This window comes from Eulemur rufifrons, chromosome 19, assembly GCF_041146395.1.
Source record: "Eulemur rufifrons isolate Redbay chromosome 19, OSU_ERuf_1, whole genome shotgun sequence".
NCBI classification, from domain to species: Eukaryota; Metazoa; Chordata; class Mammalia; order Primates; family Lemuridae; genus Eulemur; species Eulemur rufifrons.
This window is the reverse complement of record NC_091001.1, coordinates 84,293,461-84,317,708: the sequence shown is the minus strand read 5'-3', so window position 1 is coordinate 84,317,708 and position 24,248 is coordinate 84,293,461. Positions and strand designations below refer to the sequence as shown.

General features: G+C 34.1%; 1 long non-coding RNA gene across 1 annotated transcript in view; it reads left to right on the top strand.

Moving 5' to 3' along the window:
- The window catches only part of LOC138400170 (uncharacterized), a 303,061-nt gene extending 280,372 nt beyond the window's left edge, over nucleotides 1–22,689 (top strand). The window contains exon 4 of the long non-coding RNA XR_011236220.1: nucleotides 22,636–22,689. This is a non-coding gene — a long non-coding RNA (uncharacterized lncRNA). The remainder of the gene's footprint in view (nucleotides 1–22,635) is intronic.
- The last annotated feature ends 1,559 nt before the right edge of the window (nucleotides 22,690–24,248 follow it).

Below are 24,248 nucleotides of genomic sequence, written 5' to 3'. Positions count from 1 at the left end.
GAAAATAACATGCACTCATTTCTTCTTTCAAGGAGGGGTGTGTAAATACATACAGAACGTTTGTGTCTTTCTGGTGCTTTTCCCTTTTTCTTTGAACCCCTTTCCTTAAAACAAGCAAACTACTCATGTTATTCATCTTAAAAGGCCAAAAAATAAATGTGTACCATACTGCTTACATATATCAATACTGCTCCAAATATTAATATTATTAATAACATTAACTTTGAGGAAAGGCTTTGAGGAAAGAGGACATAGAAATTGGCTCTAAAAAACTGTCTTGCAACCTGATTAAACTATCCAAAGAGAAGAAAAATAAAGAGGGAAAAAGTCTTTGAACAGTCCTAAAAATAGGTATTGATGCCAATAGCACACCACAAACTGAAAAACTTGGAAAATATGATTGAGGAGATACAATGATGAGGGAAGAGGCAAGAATTCGGGCAAACCATGCTGATGGCCCCTGGGGGATGTCAGCTGTTGTCATGAGGTAGCCATAGAAGGGGCAGAACCAGCACAAGAGATCACTTTCCCACAGCAAGCACACAGGATTCTAAATTTTTAATAGTGGGGATAGAAAAATGGGTACAACCATTCCTCTCTATGGCACAACTTCTAATTAGGAATATAGGATTACCCTTAGTTTGGGAAAACCTCTGTGGAAAATGGCTCTAAGATAGTTACAGGAGTTAAATATAAACTACCTAATATCCTTGCTTCTTGTTAGAAGCACTACAGAAATAGCAATTTGATTTTTTATTAGTGTGTGTGAAGGGAAGTAAGGATGAAACCTTAATTGTATCCGTTACATTAGTTTCAAATATTAGTTTGTCTATATGTGGTAAAATGCTACTCTTTTTTTCTAACATAAAATAAAGTCATAAAGTAGGCACTTCATGGTCAGCAACACTCTCAGAGTAAACAATGAGGACATGAAGTTCCTTCCTGCTCTGCCAAACTGAACATGTGGTTTTCATACTCATGATCTGAGACACCAGATCCACTGCCAGGTGCCCTATCCATATTCCATGAAGGAAAAAGGAAATGAACAAGAACAAAGGAAAAGGCCTGTCTCCTATAATAAAGAAAAAAATAATTTTTTCAGAAACCCCCAGCATTTTCTGTTTATTTTCTCTTGGCTACACTTATAAGCAACCATGAGAAATGAAATTTCTATTTTTGTGGGGGTAAGGGGAGGGTAAAGGGAAATACTGCCACCCTGAAGAAAATCAAGGTTGTTCGTAAATAAGAAAAAGTGAAAGAATAGGTATTTGATAGAAAATTAGAAATATCTTCTTCAGGCTTCTCTTTTGCTATCCAACAATCAATCCTTACATACTTCCTCTCATCCCCAAGAACACACTTATCCTTCTGCAAGGTGAAGTTCTCTCTATCAGGTCTAGGAGTACCTCCTTGAATGTCTGAAAACCAACTTAAACCTTAAAGCTTATTGAACACCAACATATCAATATACATAGCTGAGAAGAAACAGGAAACTATAATTTAAAAAATAATTCCCATTGAGACAAGGAAGGAATGAAAAGTAAATAGTATTAGCTAATTTTTAAAACATACCAAATCCTAAGGGACAAGATGAAGAAGAATTTTTAGTTCTTTAAGAACTCTTTGTACTCTTTTCCATAGAAGTCGGACTAATTTACATTCCCACCAAAAGTGTATTAGTATTTCCTTTTCAGTGCAACCTTGCCAATATCTACTATTTTTTGCCTTTTCTTAATTTTTCATTTCAGAATATTATGGGGTGCATTCTTACTGGTATGAGATGGTATTTCATTGTGGTTTTAATTTGCATTTCTCTGATGGTTAGTTATGTTGAGCATTTTTAATATGTTTGTTGATCATTTGTATATTTTCCTTTGAAAAATGTTCATGTCCTATGTCCACTTTTTAATGGGGTTATTTTGTTTTTTGTTGTTGTTGAATTGTTTGAGTTCCTTGCAGATTCTGGGTATTAGTCGTTTGTTGGATTCATAGACTGTAAATATTTATAAATATTTTATCCCATTCTACAAGTTGTCTGTTCACTCTGTTGATTACTTATTTTGCATAAAGAAGCTTTTTAGTTTAATTAAGTCCTATTTGTCTATTTTTAAATTATTTACCTAGGCCAATGTCCAGAAGAGTTTTTCTTAGATTTTCTTCTAGTATTTTATGGTTTCATGCCTTACATGTAAGTCTTTAATCCATCTTGAGTTAATTTTTGTGTATTGTGAGAGACAGGGATTCAGTTTCATTCTTCTGCATATGGCAATCCAATTTTCCCAGGGCCATTTATTGCATCAAGTGTCCTTTTGACAGTGTATGTTGTTGATTTTGTCGAAGATCAGAGGCTGTAGGTATATGGCTTTATTTTTGCATTCTCTATTCTGTTCCATTGATCTATGTTTTTGTTTGCTTGTTTGTTTTTACCAGTGCCACACTGTTTTCATTACTATAGCCTTGTAGTATAATTTGAAGTCAGGCAATGTGATGCTTCCAGCTTTGTTCTTTTTCCTTAAGATTTCTTTGGCTATTCAAGCTCCTTTTTGGTTCAATATGAATTCTAGGATTATTTTATCTAATTCTACGGGAAATGAAATTGGTGTTTTGATAGAAATTGTTTTGACTCTGTAAATTGCTTTGGGCAGTTTGATCATTTTAATGATAGTGATTCTTCTAATTTATGAGCATGAGATATTATTCCGTTTGTTTCTGTCACCTATAATTTCTTTCATCAGTGTTTAATAGTTTTCTTTGTAGAGATCTTTCACCTCCTTGGTTAAATATATTCTAAGTTATTTTATTTTTTGTAGCTATTGTAAATGGGATTGACTTTTTGATTTGGTTCTTAGCTTGATCATTATTGGTGTATACAAATGTCACTGATTTTTGTAGGTGGATTATATCTTGAAACTTTGCTGAATTAATTTATAAAATCTGAGTCTTTTGAAGGAGACTTTAGGGTTTTCTATAAATAAGATCATATCATCAGCAGGGATTATTTGACTTCTTTTCCAGTTTGGAAGTATTTTGTTTTTCTCTTGCCTAATTGCTGTAGCTAGCACTCTCAGTACTATGTTGAATAGAAGTGGTGAAAGTGAACATCCTTGTCTTGTTCTAGTTCTTAGTGGAAATGCTTTCAACTTTTCCTCATTCAGTACCTATGTTACCTATATTACCTATGGGTTTGTAATACATGGCTTTTATTATTTTGAGTTATGTCCCTTCTATGCCTAGTTCATTGAGGATTTTTATCATGAAGTGATGCTACATTTTATTAAGTGCATTTTCTGTATCTATTATAAATCTCTCTTGATGGGATTTAAAAGGAAATCTAAAATACAGCAAAAAAGAACATTTTAAAAATATAGAAAAGTGTGGGGAAGTAAAACAATAAATAAACATATCATAGATCCAAAAAGGAAAATAAAATTACTACATTAATTTATATAATATATATTTATAAATTACCTACATTGGAGATTTAGTGGGAAACAATCCAGAAAAAAATTATTCTTTCATGGAATATACTTTATGGCAAGGGGAAGCCTGATAATATAGGAAATAAGAGCAGAATGAATAAAGCAGAGAATAAAGGATGACAAAGTAAGGCACTACTATTTATTTTTAATTTTTTAAATTTTTAACTATTATGAATACATACTAGTTGTATATATTTATGGGGTACATGTGATGTTTTGATGCAGGCATACAATGTGTAATGATCAAAGCAGGGTAATTGAGATATACATTACCTCAAGCATTTATTTCTTTGTGTTAGGAACATTCTAATTCTATTCTTTTAGTTACTTAAAAACATACAATAAATTGTTGTTAACTATACTCACCTTATTGTGTTACTGAATACTAGATCTTATTCATTCTATCCAACAGTATTTTTGTACCCATTTACTATTTCCACTTAATTCCCCTGCTTCCCACTATCCTTTCGTAACCATCATTCTACTTTCTTTCTCCATGAGTTCAGTTTTCTTTTTTTTTCAGCTCCCACATATGAGTGAGGACATGTGTTATTTGTCTTTCTGTGTCTGGCTCATTTTAATTAACATAATGTCCTTCAATCCCATCCACATTTTTACAAATGACAGAAACATATCCATGCATTTACATTCAACTCATTTTCAACAGAGTTCCAAGAACGTACATTGGGGAAAGGACAGTCTCTTCAATAAATAGTGCTGGGAAAACTGGATATCCATATTCAGAAGAATGAAACTAGACCCCTATCTCTCACCATATTTGCAAAAATAAAATAAAAATGAATTAAAAACATAAATATAAGACCTGAAGCTATGAAACAACTAGAAGAAAACATTGGGGATGCTTTCTAGGACATTGGTCTGGACAAAAATTTCATGAGAAATGCATCAAAAGCATAGGCAGCCAAAGCAAAAATGGACAAATGGGATGACATCAAACTAAAATGCTTCTGCACAGCAAAGGAAACAATCAACAAAGGGAAGGTATTATTTTAGATAGAGTTATTAAAAAGACTCTTCTATTAGAAAGACATTTGAGAAGAGACATGAATGAAATGAAGGAAGAGGTCATCTTCTGAGGAACCAGCATTCTAACACAGAAGGAGATGCATTTGCAAAGAGCCTGAGTTGGGGCCACACTTTGTGTGTTTCCATGAACAGCAAGAAGACTAGAGTGATTAGAGCACAGTAAGCATGGCATAAGAGGAAATAACAGAAATAGGCATGGTCTAATTCACTTTGTAGACCATGCTGAAGATGTTTGATTTATTGTGTTGCAAGAACAATAGGAAGCCAAAAGCATGGGAGAGAGGATATTATTTAAAGTTTTCAAAGTTCCTTTTGGATACCAGGTAAAAATGAAAAAGAACAGTATTGGAAGGGTGAATTTAAAATTCATAGCAGCCAACTTAAGAAAGCAAAAAAAGACAATTATGCCTTTAATATTGACAAAAAGGTAAAGACAGACCAAATCCTCAAGAGAAAGATTCTTAAAACTTGAAGCAAACAAGTATGTTCCAGGGGTCCTTATTGTATAAGAAACTATATCTTAAACCACAGTTGTATCATTATTTTCTAAATGTCTCTGTTGGTTTATTTAGAACTTGAGCTAGCTAGAAGACAGAATATTAAAACTCTTTTTGTCCTCACTCTCTACAATCATTTGGTTTTTATTTTTTTTTTTCACTTTACCAAAGAATTAGAGAAATACAAAATTTTTACTGAAGATTTTCTAGGGAAGACAGAAGATTTTAGATTACACTAAATCTTATAAATACATATTTGATTACTCTCTTTACAAATCTTCCCATAAACACCATCCCTAAGAATGCTCTTCTTCACCATTCCCACAAAAAAGCTAACATCATTAGCTCCTGTTAGCCCAACACCCACATTTAAAGTATTGGTTGCCGAATACTTTAAATTTTTAACATTTTATTATGCAGAACAATTGAACCTCATTCTAGTGCCCTCAAATTGAAAGCACATAGTCAACAAAAGACCTTCCAGATACTGAGATGCACTCTTTTTAAAACATAGTATATCTGCCATTTAATCCAGCAATTACACTACTGGGTATCTACCCAAAGGAAAAGAAATAATTATATCAAAAAGATACCTGCACTTGTATGTTTCTTGTAACAGTATTCACAAAAGCACAGATACGGAATCAACCTATGTGTTCTTCAATCGATGAGTGGATAAAGAAAAAAATATCTATATCTACACACACACACACACACACACACACACACACACCATGGAATACTGCTAAGCATAAGAAAGATTAAAATCATGTCCTTTGCAGCAACTTGGATAGAACTAGATGACATTATCCTAAGTAAAGTAACTCAGGAATGAAAATTTAAATACCACGTTCTCACTTATAAGTGGGAGCAAAACAATGGGTATGCATGGCCATGAAGAGTGGAATAATAGACATTAGAGACTCCAAAAGGTGAGAGGGTAGGAGGGGGGTGAAGGAAGAAAAATTACTTGTTGAGTACAATGTACACTATTTGGGTGATAGCTACACTAAAAGCCCAGACTTCACCACTACACAATATATCCATTAACAAAATTGCACTTATTACTCCTTAAATTTATAAAAATAAAAAGAAGAAGAAGAAAGGTAGTATAGTGGTTTAAAACATGTATTCCTGATGCAGATTTCATGGTTCAAATGAAAGATTTCCTACCCTCATGCTCTAAACATTTACACAAGTTACTTTCCCTCTCTCTGTCTTAATTTTCCACCTTTAAAATGAATATTGAGATAATGGACATAATATTAGAGGCATAATGTGATATAATTAGGATAATACATGTAAAATACTTGGCATAGCATCTGATATATATTAATATGATGAAAAATATTATGGTTTTTTTTAGTTATGTCTATTACTACTTTAAAATATAATTTTAGTTACTTTTAAATAGCTATTATTTACTTAAATGTATAAAACTGAGAAGTTTCTCCTAAAAGACCAGAGCAAAAGTTCCTCATATCATGAAAAAGATTTCTTTTTTGATATTTTGTTAAAATTAGATTACATATTAACCTTAAGAATGGAGTATCCAATGCTATTCTGATAATTGGATTTGCTCATACATACTGTTCTGCATAAAAAGACTATTTGAAGTAAAGATACGATAAGAAATTTAGGGCTAAAGATAGTAAGCTGTTCCATACTATAAATTCTGCAAAGGATGTTCAAGAAGTAGACTGGAGTCATTAAATTAAGTTCAAATCCCAGCTCTGTCACCTACTGTGCAACTTTAGTCATTTTACTCAACTTTCAAGAGCTTTCAGTTTCATCATTTTTAAGATGCAGTTGCCATGAGTAAACATCTTCCAAAAAATAAGAGTTCAAAAAAATGTTTCCTAAACTAAATTGAATGCCAGCTTTTGACTAACTGTCCACATAGAATTTTTCAGATCCTTGAAAAGCAGTTTAAGGGGTTTTTTTATTATTAGTAAAATGATTTTCCCTCACAAGTTGAAAATAGCTTCTAGAATAAGGGTTTTTCACTATTTTGGCTTAAAATTCCATGAGGGCAAGAAGATGTCATGAACTAAAATGCTATGAACTTATAAGGTCACAGAGAGAGAAGCTTGCTTTTTGAGCTTCTTATTTTTCATTTATTTCTCTAGACTCAAGTGGGATATTTCCAGATTTTGCAAACAGACCATATGTTCCCAATTTCTTAATATTAAAAGCTGTCTCATCTTGCTTTATTTAAGGTAATATTTATAGCTCCCTCTGCTCTATATGTGAGTAGTTAAGCATTTATTCATGATCATTAGCATTTACAGAATATTTCCACCAGGTTTCATATAGAAAATTCTCTTTGTGAGTTATTGCTACAAGCTGCCATGTGATAAAGCTAGAATTATGGGGGGTAGGAAGACCTTTGGTAATATTGATTTTGATTTTTTCTTATTTTGTGTGGTTCCTAATTAAATAACAATACTATTTATATTTTCAAAATGTGATCATGAACAAGAGAGGAAGAGAGAAAAGAGTAGGATTAGTTTTTTGGAAGACATGGGATATTGGTAGAAGACAAATTAAGGGAGGGAGGCATGGTAATTACAAAGGATGGAAACTTCCATGCTAATTTAACTTTTGGTTTGAAACCAAAATAAGTAGATGTTTTATCTTTGTAAATTTTTTTCTACGAGTTAATATTAAAATGAAATTACATTTCCTGGGCAGAGTAACAATTCTTAGTTGGAAACTGTCAACTCAGAAGAATTTGAGGTGGCAAGTTCTGAAAACTTGCTGCAAATATTCCATTAAATGTATATTCTTCATTTAGATAACTGAAGCTTTGATTTTAATTCATTAAGCACTTAGTATATTATACACTTAATTTATGGCTGTAATAATCCAAGGGTCTTAGAAGCGTCAACAATATTTTATTTATGTATGGTACATCAAATTTTTTTGAAGTACTTCACTTATAATTTCTCATTAGATCAGAGGTTTTACTAAATTATCTATGAAGTAATTTCTGTGTTGATTCTTATCCCTACACAGTGCACTTCATAAACCATATTTGTCAGAACTGAGCACTTAATTAAATATTGGAAACTATGCTATCAATATTATAACTTTCAGCAAATGATAATATCTGCAAGGTAAATAAATTTATGTATTACATAAGTTTTTATTTGAATAAAATAAAAACTTATGTAATAAGTTAGCCGGTTTAGAGCAAAAGTTGGCACACTATGGTGAATAGGCCAAATTTGGCCTGTTTTTCTAAATAAATATTAACTGGAACACAGCCATGCTCATCCATTTACATATTATCTACAGTAGCTTTCATGCTACAATGACAGACATGAGTAGTGGTGTCATCATTTTATGACCCACAACATTTAAATATAGTCTGTCTCTTTATAGAGCAAGTTTGCTGAGACCTAATTTAGAGCTCGGTGGACATAATGAAAAGGGAAGGGCTTGAGAAAGAAAATATTTTATATTCTTCAGCTCAAATAAAGCTGAAATATAGTAATATATTTTATATTCTTCAGCTCAATTAAAGCTGAACCATTGAGTACCTCAGCAAGAAACAGAATAATTCCACTCAAACATCAAATAAACTGATCTTAATGAAAAAACTATTAGTAGAGGTGAATCAACAAAGGAGATTGTAGCAACTTCTAGCAAGCATAGAAGCCCATCACCATTCCTAGGCCTTAAGGGGCAAGGGGAGGAAAGAATGTTACTGGAGTCCAATGAGCATGGGCGATAGAGAATAAAAGATTCCCAGCAGGAACTCTCATCATGAAGAGACATAACCACTGCTGTAACTGGAGAGAGTAGAAAAATAAATATCGTGACATCTTATTTCTGCTCCATTCCTCAGCCAGTGCCATCCCCTGGCAGAATGGATGGCGAGGGAGTCTAGGAGGCAGTGCTCAGGGTTTTAAGGCTTTTGGAACACAGTGGTACAAAAGGACAGGAAACAATTTGAACATAGGGAGAAGCATACAGAGGAAACCTAGCACAAGTGACTAGTTGCTAATTTAGAATAATAAGTATTATTGGATGACGGTGACCTCTGAATTTCTTCCTCATTTTGATTTAATGACTAAAAAAAATGAGTGCAAAAATGCATAAGAATATTGGCTTAGATTAATAATTTTAAAGGGGGGTGTTAAAAGGAGCAAAAAGAAATTGGTCAATGAGAATAATAGTGACAGATTAATGACAAAGAACAAATTTTAAAACTTGGCTGACATGAACATACATCTCTATCATTTTAAATAAAATTGTGTTTATATGTGTAGTTTGGTTTATTTTCTTTTGAATATGCTTTCTACAGAAAATTCTAATTATATGTTTATTACATATCTTTACTTGGATGATTCAATATATCCAGGAATATCAATATATCCTGTTCTATTGTTTGCAATCAGTCAATGGTACCACATAAATAAAGATATACAATCCAGGAACATAAGAGGCATTCTTGACATCTTCATCTCTCTTATAAACAACTTGTCAATAATATTTGTTGATTTTATTTTCTAAATATATCTAAAGTTTCTCCACTTCTATCTTCACTGCCAACATCCTAGAGTCACTTTCATCTCTTACCAGCATTGCTTATTAACTGATCTCTATTTATCAACTCAGGCCTGCAAAACTTGTAGAACATTTATTTTAAAAATGTCAAAACTGAAAGGTCTTAGTACTGTTAAGCAACAAAATGTTCATATGCATAACATATGAACCCAAATCCTATAAAACCCTGGATCTAAATGCTGCCTTCATGGCAAGCTTCGTCTCTCATGATTTGCCATTAAGCCTCTGCAGCCCAGACACTAAACTCCCCTAGTCTTCATGGTTGTACTGCACTCACTCCCACCATAAGGCCTTGGCACAGCTTGTTCCTTCCATCTGTAATGGTTCTTTCCCAGCACAGTCACCTTCTACTTTATCTAGTTAACTCTTACAAATCTTTTAACCCTGAGCTAAGTGACACTTCCTCAGGCAAAGACTTCTTTAGTTACTTCCAGATTATTTTTTAAATATTTTTCCATAAATCCATGTTCCTTTCAGTTTTCTGTTATACATAACCAAAGGTGACTATTCGGTTAATGTCTAGGAAGATAACACAAGTTTCATGAGAGCTCAGACATCTGTTTTTGATCACCAATTTATCCTTAGCATCTAGCACAAAATCAAACATCTAGTAGGTTCTCAGTAACTATGTGATAAATAAATGAGTGCTTTTCCTCCAGTGTAATACAAATGCTGAAATAGCTAAGAGGTGAAATGTTCTGGTTGTATACTAGAGTCTCAAATTCAAATCTACTTGTCTTTACTCAGCTTTTACTATTGCTGGGGCTAGACTCTGCAAATGACAGTATTACTTTGTAAACTGGCTTCCTGCCAATAGGGAGAACTAGAGAAAAATTGGAAGCCAGAAGGAGGGAAGAAAGAACTTTCCTCTTCCTGAAACCTTTTTTAATTATTTCAACTGCCTTGAGATATGATTAATATAAAAGCTGTAGCTATTTAAGGGATACAACTTGATGTGTTTTCAACTAAGTATACAATGTAAAACAATTAATGCCATAAACTGATCCATCACCTTCCAAAGTTTCCTTCTAGTGCCCCCCTTTTTATTTCCTTTAGTGGTAAAAGCGCTTGATATAAGGTTTACCTTCTTAGAAAAATGTTTACGTATATGCTTTCTGCTCACTGGGCCAATGGAATAGCAGTGCATTTTGGGTATGGATACGCTTTCCCTACCAATGTTACCATCTGTGAACGTATGGAATGTCTTATTCCACACACACCTCATACGACGCTTTTCACCACCAAGATACCCATTACACGCAAAAGAGGTACAACAAGGGTAATGCTCACAAAAATCACTGGTCTAACCAAAAAACTCATCACCCTGAAGGAGCTAGCCTAAGAGAATGGAGTCAACCTAAGTGTCCATCAATTCATGACTGGATAAAGAAAATGTGTATATACAGAGTACTACTCAACCATAAAAAGCAATGAAATAATGTCTTTTGCAACAACTTGGATGGAACTAGGGACCATTATCCTAAGTAAATATCTCAGGAATGGAAAAACAAACATCATACATTCTCACAAATAAGTAACTAAACTATGGGTACACATGGACAAAAAGAGGTGTAAGAATATTGGAAACCAAAAAGAGGGGAGGGTGGGAGGTGGGTGAGTGATAAAAACTTACCTGCTGGGTACAATGAACACTATTCTGGTGACAGGCATACTAGTGCTTTTTCTTTCAGACCAAAATGCACAGATATAGTAGTCAAGAAGTAGAAGTGAGTCTTCCTATATTTCACCTAATTATCTATTCAGAGAATTTTTATTTCTGAGACAAACATTTAGGGTGCTACTGATTTGGGGTCTTAATTTTTAGAGGAGAAAAGCTTTTATCAGGAGATATAAAAACATCTCCATTGATTTCAAAGTTGAGACTGTCACCTGACCATTTTTGTCTTTGTATATCAATGAAGCAATAGATAAAGAAGAGGGTAGGAGAGATAATTGCTCCTGATTATTAAGGATAAAATGGAATTTTCCTGTACAATGACTTTGTCTGAAACACTGAGGATTCTATGAAATGCTTATTACTTCAATATCCAATGATAAAATTTAACGGAAAGCCACTGGGGAAAAAAGTGGTTTTTCCAAATCATTTAATCACCAAGTAAAGAATAACAACCATGTAAAATGCTGGTTTAAGGGAAAATGGAATGACCAATGGAATAAGAAAGTATACATGGTGACTACAACTTCATGGACATCTACAGAAAAACTACAACAGCTATGCATATCATCTTTGCTTATTATCAACATTTGCATTTGTCTATATTAAATAATTGACTTTTCTCTTTTTTCTTATTATTGTATAGAAGGATTATTGGGATTTGTTAATGTTACAGTTCATTCCTTAGCTTCCCATACATCGAAGTCAAGCTGTGACGGAATAAGAGGAATATGATCATTGCCAAGTGATGGAGACACAGACTGTTGAAATTTTGGGGGGATGAAGATGAGTAATATATCTTTCTTTGTACAAAGGCTAGTTGATTCTTGTTAGAGAAAAGCATAAAGTTGTTCAAATAAGTATATATGAATGCTGAATAACTGGAACAGGGAACTGCACCTGTTTTTAAGCTCTTGTCTCTGTTCCAAATCTATTCTTCTGTCTTCACTTTGTGATGTAGGCTCGGATCCAGTGGTGTGCTGGAGCCAAATCATACCAGCACAAAAGAGCCAGTTGTTAAATTTTCAGGAATTTTGAGAGCTGGTGGTTAAGTAGTCATTTTTTAAAAATAAATTAAGTAAACTTAATATTTTTAAACACATTATGCTAAATGTAAAGGAACTGAATACTCAAAACATCACCACTTAATTACTATACTTTATTATTATTACCTACTTTGAGGTAATTTACACCAATTATATGTATATTGTATCTGAATAATATCTTTGTACTGTTTCATCATGTTGATATCTTGAAATCAACTATGATGGAAGTATGCACACCATAAAAATATAGGCAAGCTCTAAAACTAAGAGCCTTTCAGAGTCTGACTGTTAAACATATATCAGTATATCTATATTTGGGACACTGTAAGTTACTTTTATTTTTTTTCTAATTAACCATCTTAATAGGTTCTGCCAATAGATGCCACCAGCACAGGGAGACTGAAAAGCAGGAGGAGGAGAAAAGGAATTTCTTCCTTCCTGTTTGATTGCTATTCTTGCCAGCATAATGCCAATAAAAGCACTTCACCCTGGCAACAGCAGTTGGTTCTACTCTTCAGCTTATTTCAACACTTTTAGTGCCACACTGGATTCCAAATAGTAATTTTAATTATTAGAGGTAAGATGAGAAAATACAGTCAGACATTGGTGATATTGCAGGTTCAGTTCCAGATCACCACAAAAAAGCAAATATCACAATAAAGCATGAATTTCTTGGCTTCTCATTATGTAAAAAAGTTATGCTTACACTATACTATAGTCTATTAAGTATGCAATAGCATTTTGTCTAAAAACCATATATATCTTATTTAATAAATACTTTATTGATAAAAAAAAAATAATGTTAATCCATTCAGTGAGTTGTAATCTTTTTGTTGGAGGAGGATTTTGCCTGGATGTTGATGACAACAACCTTCTGAAAAGGATTCACCATTCTCAATCTCATTAAAAACAACTATTCAAAAAGAAACCAGCCTGTTTTTGCAATTCTTATCTAAATCAGATCCTATTTAATCATAAATTATATATTTACTATTCATTATAATATGATATTTAATATAGGATATTTGAAATTATATGCTAAATATACTCATGCCATAAATTTCCCAACTATTTTTGTTCCTTACATATTTCCCTCCCTTCTCCTGAGATTGCTTCTTAGAACACACAGAATTATCCTATCTGTAGCTAATCACAAATAATGTTACATCTTGACTTGCTTATTATTTTCTCCATATTCAAAATAGAGCCCATCAACACCACTCCTTCATTTACCTGAAACAATATTTGAAAAAGTAATTGTAGCAGTTTATCAGCATCAAGGGATTTATGTCAATGTTTAATAACCATTTTTTCATTAGTGAATGTTTCAAATTACTGATAATTAGATCACACACCCACACAATGACAAGATCACATTCTTCTTGTTATGAAGCATAATACTAAAATTTAGGCCAGATGTTCTTGTCTTTTTTTTTTTTTTTAAGATTTATAGCTACTTAGAGAAGACTTTTGTGAGCTCTTATATCTTACATGATGACTTCATTTATTTAATTATCATCGATAATACAAAGTTAACAATGAGTCTTTATTTTTGTTACACATAATGCCCTGCTAATGTAATACTGATTTAGAATATATTCTGCTAGAACATCTTTCAACAACAGTGTATTTGTGTGCACACACCAATGTGTGTAAGAACTTTCTTGTATGTTTTCATATTGCTAACATTTATTACATTTAGTGATTCTCTAGCTGGAAGCACTAATAATAGTTACTAAATTCCTATATTTTACAAATGACTGCTGTTAAGTATAATATAAATATACTCTTTACAAATATAAAGAAATACCAGCTTTTAGCATCATCTTGGACTTATAAGCACATAATGTAATTTACTTTTGTTTTCTTCAGATCCCATTTTATAGTATTGTTTTCTATCTTCTGAAATGTAGAGTTTCATTAATGTGATGGAAAGACTCACTAATACAATCATGCATTGCTTAATGACTAGGATATGTTTTGAGAAATCAATCTGTAGGCAATTTCATCCTTGTGCAAACATAATAGAGTGTACTTACACACAAACCTGGGTGGTGTAAGCTACTACACACCTAGGCTATATGGTACAGCCTATTACTCCTAGGCTACAAGTCTGTATAGCATGTTACTGTACTGAATACTGTAGGCAATTATAACAAATGGTAAGTATCTGTGTATCTAAACACATCTAAGCATAGCAAAGGTACATTAAAAATGGGATATGATAATCTTATGGGTCCACCTTCATACATGTGCTCCATTGTGAACTGAAACATCATTATGCAGCACACGACTATATTAGGATAATTTAGCACCCATTCCTCTGCCTTCAAAAGGATCTGAAACAAAATCACTTCATATATAGAAACCACTAATGTAACAAGGCACTGAAATTTTAGCTCTCTAAGAAAGAAAATGGTTGTTACCAGCAGTTCACATAGATCAGGACAGAGCCAGTTAAGTGCCTATAACTGATTTAAGAGGAGACTATAAAATCAAGAGGATGTTTTAATAATGTCTCTTCATGTATTATGTTAAGAATCATGAGGAGTGACTGGGAAATAGAATTAAACTAAGCTAATTAAATAATCAAATGACCTGACCCATTTGTATTTACTCAAGACATCCAGAGATTCCACAGGCATATCAAGTTAACTTGGCCATACTTGTTATTGATAAACAAAATGACTTATTCCTAGAAAAAAATTCTTTCCTAAAGATATAAGGAAAAACCAGGATATTATGAATTTCAGATTTCTGTGTGTTTTCTTGATGTTTTTAACATGAAAACTATCCTAGAGTGCATAGAGTAGCTGGATTTATCAATTCTGGTATTTTAATTATTGACACTTTTTTGCCTATTGCATGGAACTTTAAGAAAAATGATATTTTAAGGTAAATTACATATTACATACTATGCAAATTAGCATTCAGTAAATCATCCTTTTTTGGTGTACAATTATGCAAGCTTTGACAAGCAGGTGTGCTTGGGTGACCATCTAATGAAACATTAAAGATGTTGTTTCATCACCCTCAAAAAAGTTCCCTCATGTCCTTACGTAGACAATCTTCTCCCCAGCTCCAGCTGTATATACCTAACTAAAGAGGTAAAGGATCTCTATAAGGAAAACTATGAAACACTGAGAAAAGAAATAGCAGAACTTGCAAATAGATGGAAAAATATACCATGCTCGTGGATCGGAAGAATCAACATTGTTAAAATGTCTATACTACCCAAAGTGATCTACAGATTCAATGCAATCCCTATTAAATTACCAACATCATTCTTTACAGACGTAGAGAAAATAATTATACACTTTGTATGGAACCAGAGAAGACCCCGTACAGCAAAAGCAATTTTAAGCAACAAAAACAAAATGGGAGGTATTAATTTGCCAGACCTCAAACTATACTACAAGCCATGGTTCTTAAAACAGCCTGGTACTGGCACAAGTACAGGGACACAGACCAGTGGAACACAACAGAAAATCCAAATATAGAACCATCCTCATATAGTCACCTAATTTTTGACAAAGCGGGAAAGAATATACTCTGGGGACAAGAATCCCTCTTCAATAAATGGTGCTGGGAGAATTGGTTAGCCACTTGTAGAAGACTGAAACAGGACCCACAGCTTTCACCTCTCACAAAAATCAAATCATGGTGGATAACAGACTTAAACCTTAGGCGTGATACAATCAGAATTCTAGAAGAAAATGTAGGAAAGACTCTTACGGACATTGGCCTAGGCAAAGAATTTATGAAGAAGACCCCCAAGGCAATCACAGCAGCAACAAAAATAAATGAATGGGACATGATTAAATTAAAAAGCTTCTGCACAGCCAAAGAAACAGTCCAGAGAATAAACAGACCACCTACAGAATGGGAAAAAATTTTTGCATACTACACATCAGATAAAGGACTGATAACAAGAATCTATTTAGAACTCAGGAAAATCAGCAAGAAAAAATCAAGCAACCCTATCAAAAAGTGGGCAAATGACATGAATAGAAACTTCTCAAAAGAAGATATAAGAATGGCAGAAGATATAAGAATGGCTAACAAACATATGAAAAAATGCTCAACATCCCTAATCATCAGAGAAATGCAAATCAAAACCACAATGAGATATCACTTAACCCCAGTGAGAATGGCCTTTATCAAAAAAACCCAAATCAACACATGTTGGCGTGGGTGTGGAGAGACAAGAACACTCATACACTGCTGGTGGGACTGCAAAGTAGTGCAACCCCTGTGGAAAGCATTATGGAGGTATCTTCAACAGATTCAAGTAGATCTGCCATTTGACCCAGCAATCCCATTACTGGGCATATACCCAAAGGAAAAAAGGTCATTCTTTAACAAAGACATATGTACCCGAATGTTTATAGCAGCACAATTCACAATAGCAAAGATGTGGAAACAACCCAAATGCCCATCAATACATGATTAGATTAGTAAGCTGTGGTATATGTATACCATGGAATATTACTCAGCTATAAGGAATGATGAAGATACGACATCTCTATGGTTCTCCTGGAGAGAGTTGGAACCCATTATATTAAGTGAAGTATCCCAAGAATGGAAAAACAAGCATCACATGTACTCACCAGAAAATTGGTTTCCCTGATCATCACCTAAATACAAATCTGGGAACGACACCAATTGGATATCAGACTGAGGTGGGGGGTGAGGGAGGGGATGGGGGTATGCCTACACAATGAGTGCATTGCGCACCGTTTGGGGAGTGGTAACACTTGAAGGTGCAGACTCGGGAAAGGGGGGGTAGGGAAGGGAGGGATATATACCTACATGATGGGTGCAATGCGCACGACCTGGGGAACAGACACGCCTGGAGCTCTGACTTGGGGGGAAAGGCGGTACAGGAGCAACGTATGTAACCTGCAATTCTGTATCCCCCATAACAAGATGAAATAAAAAAAAAAAAAATCAATGACTTAGTTTTAATATAAATAAATAAATACAGAGTACTCTGTAAAATAAGAATTTTTCTCCAAATCTTCTCTTTGGCTTATATGATCTGACAATATTTTGAACTATATGAATACTGCCTACAATCATATTTCTAGTGACAAATTATAAAAATAAGAGTACCTTTGTGAAACAAAGATTAGGAAAAAAAACAACAAAACTGTATGTGTATGGACAATAATGTTTTTATTTCCAAGTAGCATATGCATATCCTATATGAAAGCTGTACTACTCAGTTTCTTTAGCTGAATCTGAAAGTATAACAGGTCATACAGAATTGAGGATATATAAGAATAGTATTGTTTTCTACTCCATTCAGAGTCTTCTCCAAATGTGAGATCAGGCTGTGTGTTTTAGAGAGAAAGAATCTGGAAAGATGTGCATATGCAAACAGATATTTGCAAAAGTGTACATGTCATCTAAAAAAGGTCAATTTTAGAGCTATAGCAGGATTCACTTTTAGACTATGTTAAGACAAAATCTACTTTCAAATGTATATTTATAAATAAGAAAAAAGTGAGTTTGTTTTTATTTTATGGCCAATACTTCTCAGGACAATAAAGGTTGCCTAACAGGAAAAACAAAAACAAACAAAAAAAAACATTTAATCAGTAATTTGTCCCTATTTCCGATAGTTTTTCCTGTCTCAGATATTTTGAACACATGGTGAGGTCTGTGGAGTGGGTGCAAACATCCTTTGAGTATGTGAATCCCAGGGGTTCTACACTTTCATTTTAGCCCACACTCAGCTTTGGAAATTCATTAAAAATGTTAGCTGAAATACTCTGAATCACTTCTCTGGTGTTCTTCATCCCATGCTCTCTCCTGCACCTTTAATACTATTTTTTTTCTATTTCTTAAATACAAAATTAGAAAACATTATTGTGATTGTATTCTATTCCATTCACAAATGTATTTTTTAAAGAAAAATAAAAATACTTAAATGTCTTCCTGATAATCACATTATTTTATAACCAGATATTCTTTTTTTTTTCCAGTAATAATTCACTATTAATACTTAATAGCAGACATCGTGACTCTGCAAACTGCACTGTCAACAGCAAGAAAGCTACCAGCTGCCCCTCATGGCATCTGAATGTTGAGGTCTCAGCTCTGAGTAATGAATTAAGAAATGCTAGGGCTAGATTTATAATGTCTAAACATCTAAAGTAGCTGTTATTATGATAACAGAAAGCTGCTTAGTTATTAAGTTTTGATATTAGCATTTCTAATAAGGGATTATGCAGCAATGTTAGAAAAAAGAAGAGAAGTTATATTTAAAAATGTCATCAAACAGAATTAAAAACATTTTCCAGTGAATAATTGCTAAGTAGATTTTGAGCAAAGCAGGCTCAGTAGCACTGTATAATTAGCTAACTTTATTAGCCACCAAACATCTAACTGCAAAAGAATATGGTAGCTACCAAAATGAGAGGGAGGAAAGTTAGCAAATGCATCATATAGACAATTATAAAATTGGTTTTTGCAAATGCCAAACATAGAGAGATGTAAAGTTATTGTTACCCAGCATTGTTTACACTGAATTTTATGTTCTGCCTCACTCCTAACCTCTGTTTAGAACAATGTTCCTTAGGTAGACATCAAGAACTGAAAACTATGCCCCATACACAGCAATACTTTCTCAGATTTAAGACCATGTCTCTCCCAAATGCAACAATACAAATTGTCACTAACCAAAAGTTATACAGCAAATCTCATGTTCTAAAAGAGGAAATCTGATCACAATAACCACGCGCAATATATACAGACACCTCAAGCATAATGCTTACTGACTTAAATTTGTACCCAACCCTCTACAGCATGACATTTCAACACATCTCCTTTTTTTATTTGCTGAAGAAACTGAACTAGTTTATTCCCATTTTAAAGTTTCTCCACAGAGCATCTTTCAATTGCTCACCGTCAATGGTTCAACTTTCATCTCAACTCCCTCTCTCCAGCCCTAGCTGTGTGAAATGAAAAGGAAAAGGGAGAGAGAAGGTGTAGTGGGTTAAACAGTATCTGCCCAAAATTTATGTCCATTTGGTACCTCACATTGTGACCTTATTTGGAAATAGGGTCTTTGCAAATGTAATTATTTAAATTAAGATGTGGTCATACTGGATTAGGGTAAATCCTAAATCCAATGAGTGCCATTCTGAGAAAAGAAAATGCACAAAAAGACACATAGTGAAAAAGCCATGTGCCCACAGAGGCAGAAACTGAAGAGTTGTAGCTTCAGGCTAGGGAATGCCAGGGATAGCTGGCAGGAAGCAGATGCGGAGAGAGAGACATGGAACAGATTCTCCCTTAGTGCCTCCAGAAGGAACCAACCCTGCTCATAGCTTGAGTTTGAACTTCTGGACTTCTGAACTGTGAGGAAATAAATGTACCTTGTTTTAAGCCCTAGTTTGTAGTAATGTGCTACAGCAGCCCTAGGAAATAACACAGATCGTAAAAGAACCAATCTGAGAGCAAAATTGTGATCAAATAGAGTCACAATCTTCTTCTTTCTCTCAACATCCATTTCCTGACCCCATCTAGCTTCTTTTTAAGGACCTTGTCCTGTCATTCTGATTTTCAGTTGTTCGTAGTTACCCTCTGTGTCTCAACAATGAGTATATAAAGTTCCTAAATTCACACTGATTCCATCACTGTATCGAATCTTTCAGTACAGGACATGTATGTTCTTTCTAAATTATGTTTTAACTAGGACAAAAAAGAAAAGGAAAAAAAAAAAAAAACATAATCTGAGTTCCAAGGGATAAACACACCACTCTCTTTTTCTCAATAAAAAATTTGAACTATATTTGATATGTAATTTTGTATTCCAATTTCAAATTTAACTGAATAAAATGAACATTCTGTCATTTGATGTATACTGAAAATATGGTTTGTAATGGCCACATGATATTTCATCTCATACCTACACCATAGTTTAATGATTCTGTTATTTTGGCAATGTTGGGCAGATATGTCTTCTTTGTCTGATTCGAATGATATTGTAATAACCAACTTCATGTATCAATCTTTTACCCCCCATCTCATGTTTTCCTCAGTCTGCAATTCCTAAAGTTGTATTTTTGGTTCAAAGAGTATGAACAATTTTAAGGCACTCGATCCATGTTGCCAAATTTTATTTGAGAAATGTTGCACCAAGCAGACTTCCCACTGACGGTAACCTAATCATACTCATCACAGGGAGTATTGATTTCACTTTTTGTAAATATTTTCTATGTTTTCTTTTGTCCTTTCCTTTTGTTGAGCGTTAAATTTTAAAGCTTACATTTTGTAAGAACCAAAGCTGAGCATCTTCTTGTTTTACCTGAAGACAAGGTGACTGGCTTTCTGTACAATTATGAAAATATGTATGTGAGAGAGAAAACTACTTAGTTACAATAACATAGACATGCTCACTTTTACTGTGTTGCCAAAAATATCAAATAATACAGATGTGGTGGGCAGGGCAACTAATTGGCTATTGAATGGCTGACAGACTGGGGTAGAAGTCATGACAGCCCATTTACCAATTGATGGCTTAGCTAAGCATTTGCCAGGTGATGACACGCCTAAATATTTACCAGCTGATGACATACCTAAACACAAGAGACTACTTACTGGCTTCCTCCTGTCTGGCAAAAATGATTAAGAAGCATATCTCTACCAGAGGATTCTGGTTATGTAAATAACACATATGTAAGCCATCACACAGCACTCTGAGGCAGCCATAAGAGTCAATCATTTGCACCATATAAATGCTATCCCTGTAGAAAATTTAAGGGAATAGCTGTTCTATTTTTTTCTCCAAATCCTTCCCATAGAGAACACACTTTGTTTGTAATTTCCAATTCATTTCTCCTCATTACCCTCAAAGGAAATTAATGCCACTATTTTACTTTTATAGATAGTGGGGAAAAAATTGCCCAAGATTAACTGATTCTTTAGGATCCAGAAATTGTTCCAGTGGGAGTAGGTGAATGAGAGAAAAAAGAGCAATCATCCAGGGCACTGGCCTTTGAAAAGTGCTAAATAAGACACAAGGGAGAAGCCCAGCAAGAACCATGCAAAGCCTTTCAGTTCAATCTCTGCAGGAGTTAGTTTGCTTTGTTCCCTTCCATCCCCGCAGTCTGTACCTTGACCTTGGTCAGTCATTCCAAATCTATTATGAAAGTCAAAGAAGATGGTCAAAGATCTAGAAAAGAGAGCGAAAGGATTAAATTAGTGGGAGCAGCCTAAGCCCATTGAACCTTGGTCTCAAATGCTCTCCCAGCAGCTTTAATCTTAGTTCTGCTATTTATAGGTGGGTACCATAATCCATAACCAGGATTCCATTCCTCTTTCTTCAGAAACCTTATCTCTAAAATAATACCTACTTCCAAGGCTTTCTATAAAAGTTTAATAATAATTGAAGCATATCTTAATGCACATTTCACAAGACAAAATAGATATCAATAGGCATTTCTACTGTTTTGGCTATTAGAGCTGCCAGTCTTTCCACATAGCTGTTGGATGCCTATTCACCTGAAACTCATACCTCATCATCAGTATACCAAACAAGGAAACCTGAACACCTTTGCCACTGGATACAACTTCAGTTCTCAATGTTATTACTTCTCAGGCTCCAGGACTTCAGTGATAACAAACGTAGTACTCATGGAAAACAATCTGACCCATCCAAAGTTACCACTCAACCATCCGAAAACTTATCTGAGCCTTGTGGTGTGTTTCAGATCACCGATGACTCATAGAAAGGAATGATCACAATGTATGACTATCATTTTGCCCAGTAATGCTAATAATTCATTCACGTGGGTCATATCACCTATGTTCATTACATTTATGTGCCTGGTGTGTCTACTCCACAGTATTTAAAGTTACCAAGGAACAGCAATGCTAACCCAATTATATTTACCCTCAAAAGTACCTGTGAGATTCACAGCTTTTCAGTTGTACTCTCAGAAATACATGATTGCCAGAGCATAATGTTAAGATTTTCTGGTTTGGGGACATCTATGATAATTCGGGTTTCTATTCTTTTCCACATGGTTTCTGATTTTAACCTGAAAATTTTGATGAATGATAAGAATGAAAACTGCCCATTTGATGTCCTGGTATCCACCCTTCTTATGCAGAATTCTAGTACCAAAAAATAAATGACATTTTTGAAAAGCAAGTTTGTTTTCATTCAGTTTGGAGAATAAGAAACAGATAACGTAAAATTTTAAAAGAGAAAAACGTGAGAAATGAGAGCAGATGTCAGCAAATGAACTTCAACACTACAAATCCTAAACCAATTTCTCATACAAATTTTTCCTTTTTTACAGAATTCTCCATACAGGAAAATGACCTTCAATTGCCCAAATCTCTCTGGAAAATCTCATTTATGTTCTTTTTATTGACTCTTGGGTACATTTTGGTACTTATGACAGGTTATTCCCTTGTTTTAATTATTTTTTTATTAGAACATTGTGATGTAATGTGCTTTGGGCTGTTTATATTTTGCAAGATGTTCATTTGCAAAATAATTGAACTCATATTTTTCTCTATCCCCTGTGCGAAGGTTAGGCTTTGAAATTTTGTGTGTTATAATAGTTCCACTGATTGCCTCACAAATTAAATATATACAATTTCTATGTTTCAAAATATGACAATAACAGTGGTTTGAATATTTCACAGGACAATTCTTATAGTAAAATCTATAATTTCCTCTTAAACATACTTATATTAGATGTCTACTATGGTAAATATCTCCCATTCCTACTGAGAGAAAACCGGAAAAAAAATCACAAAGGAATGAATTGGAAAGATGGGCCCTAAAAAAGCTGAGAGAAAGTTCTGACTGTACAATTTACTAACTTGTGGTTTATGGCAAATAAAAGACAGTAACACAGGGTCATTTTGAGAATCAAAAACATTCATGTGTATGAAACTCTATTAAATCTTAAAGCATCATTAATGTGTGATTATTTATTAGATATCCTCAAACAAAGCAGATTGCCAAATCTTTTTTCGGTAACTTTTGCTTAATGTTTATGCAAATGTTATGTGTTTTAAAGTGAACTTTAAAATATTCTCTATACCAGTACTTCTTAAAATATCCTTTTTACCAGTACTTTCAAAAATGTCATGCACATATGGATCACCTTCAGATTCTGGTTCAGTAAGTCAAGGATGGGGCCAGAGATTCAGTGTCACTCAAAGTTTGAACCAGGGTCAGTGCCTGTCCTCGAACATGCCTCCCAGTCCGTGACAATGAGATGAAGGGTTTGTACCAGAATGTAAATCAACACGCTGATTCCTTCATAAAGAAAGCCTTGCTATGTAAAAAATGTCAGCTGTACAAAATAGAATATTTGGTGATGCGGTTAATTTCCATCTGGCTGAAATTCTTTATCCTGGTGTGAAATGAAAAACAATTAGTTTTGCCAGGCCCTTTGAATAGCCCTGTTTTAAACTGATGGGGATATTTAAAAGCATTTCAAATGTCTCTTTATTTTTCATTTGTTGTAAAGTCAGTGCCAATCTAAAGTAGCAGTCCTTTGAGGAAGAGTGCTACTGGGGAAGAATCTATCGGTTAATCAGCGAAATGTTGTACTCTGGTATATCTGAGTCAAAACTCCCGCTTTGCCACTTATTGGCAACATGATGTTTAGGCATATTATCTTCTTTGCTTAGGCCACTTGGAGCTGAATTGTGAAATGCAGTTAGAATGTCTTCAATGTCACTTTCTTTACCCTCCTCTCACCCCCATTTAAAGGCCCCTCGAGAGCAAGACCTCTCAGAAGGCCCCTGGTGGTGGCGGAGCCCTCCCCCAGCAAACACACACCCTGTGTCACCTGCTGCCTCCCTCCCTGAAGGACTGCTCTACACTCTGGATTCTGTTTCCTATGAAAACCTCCCCGTAAAATCTACCTCATTTTCCCTGCTGTTACCTCTC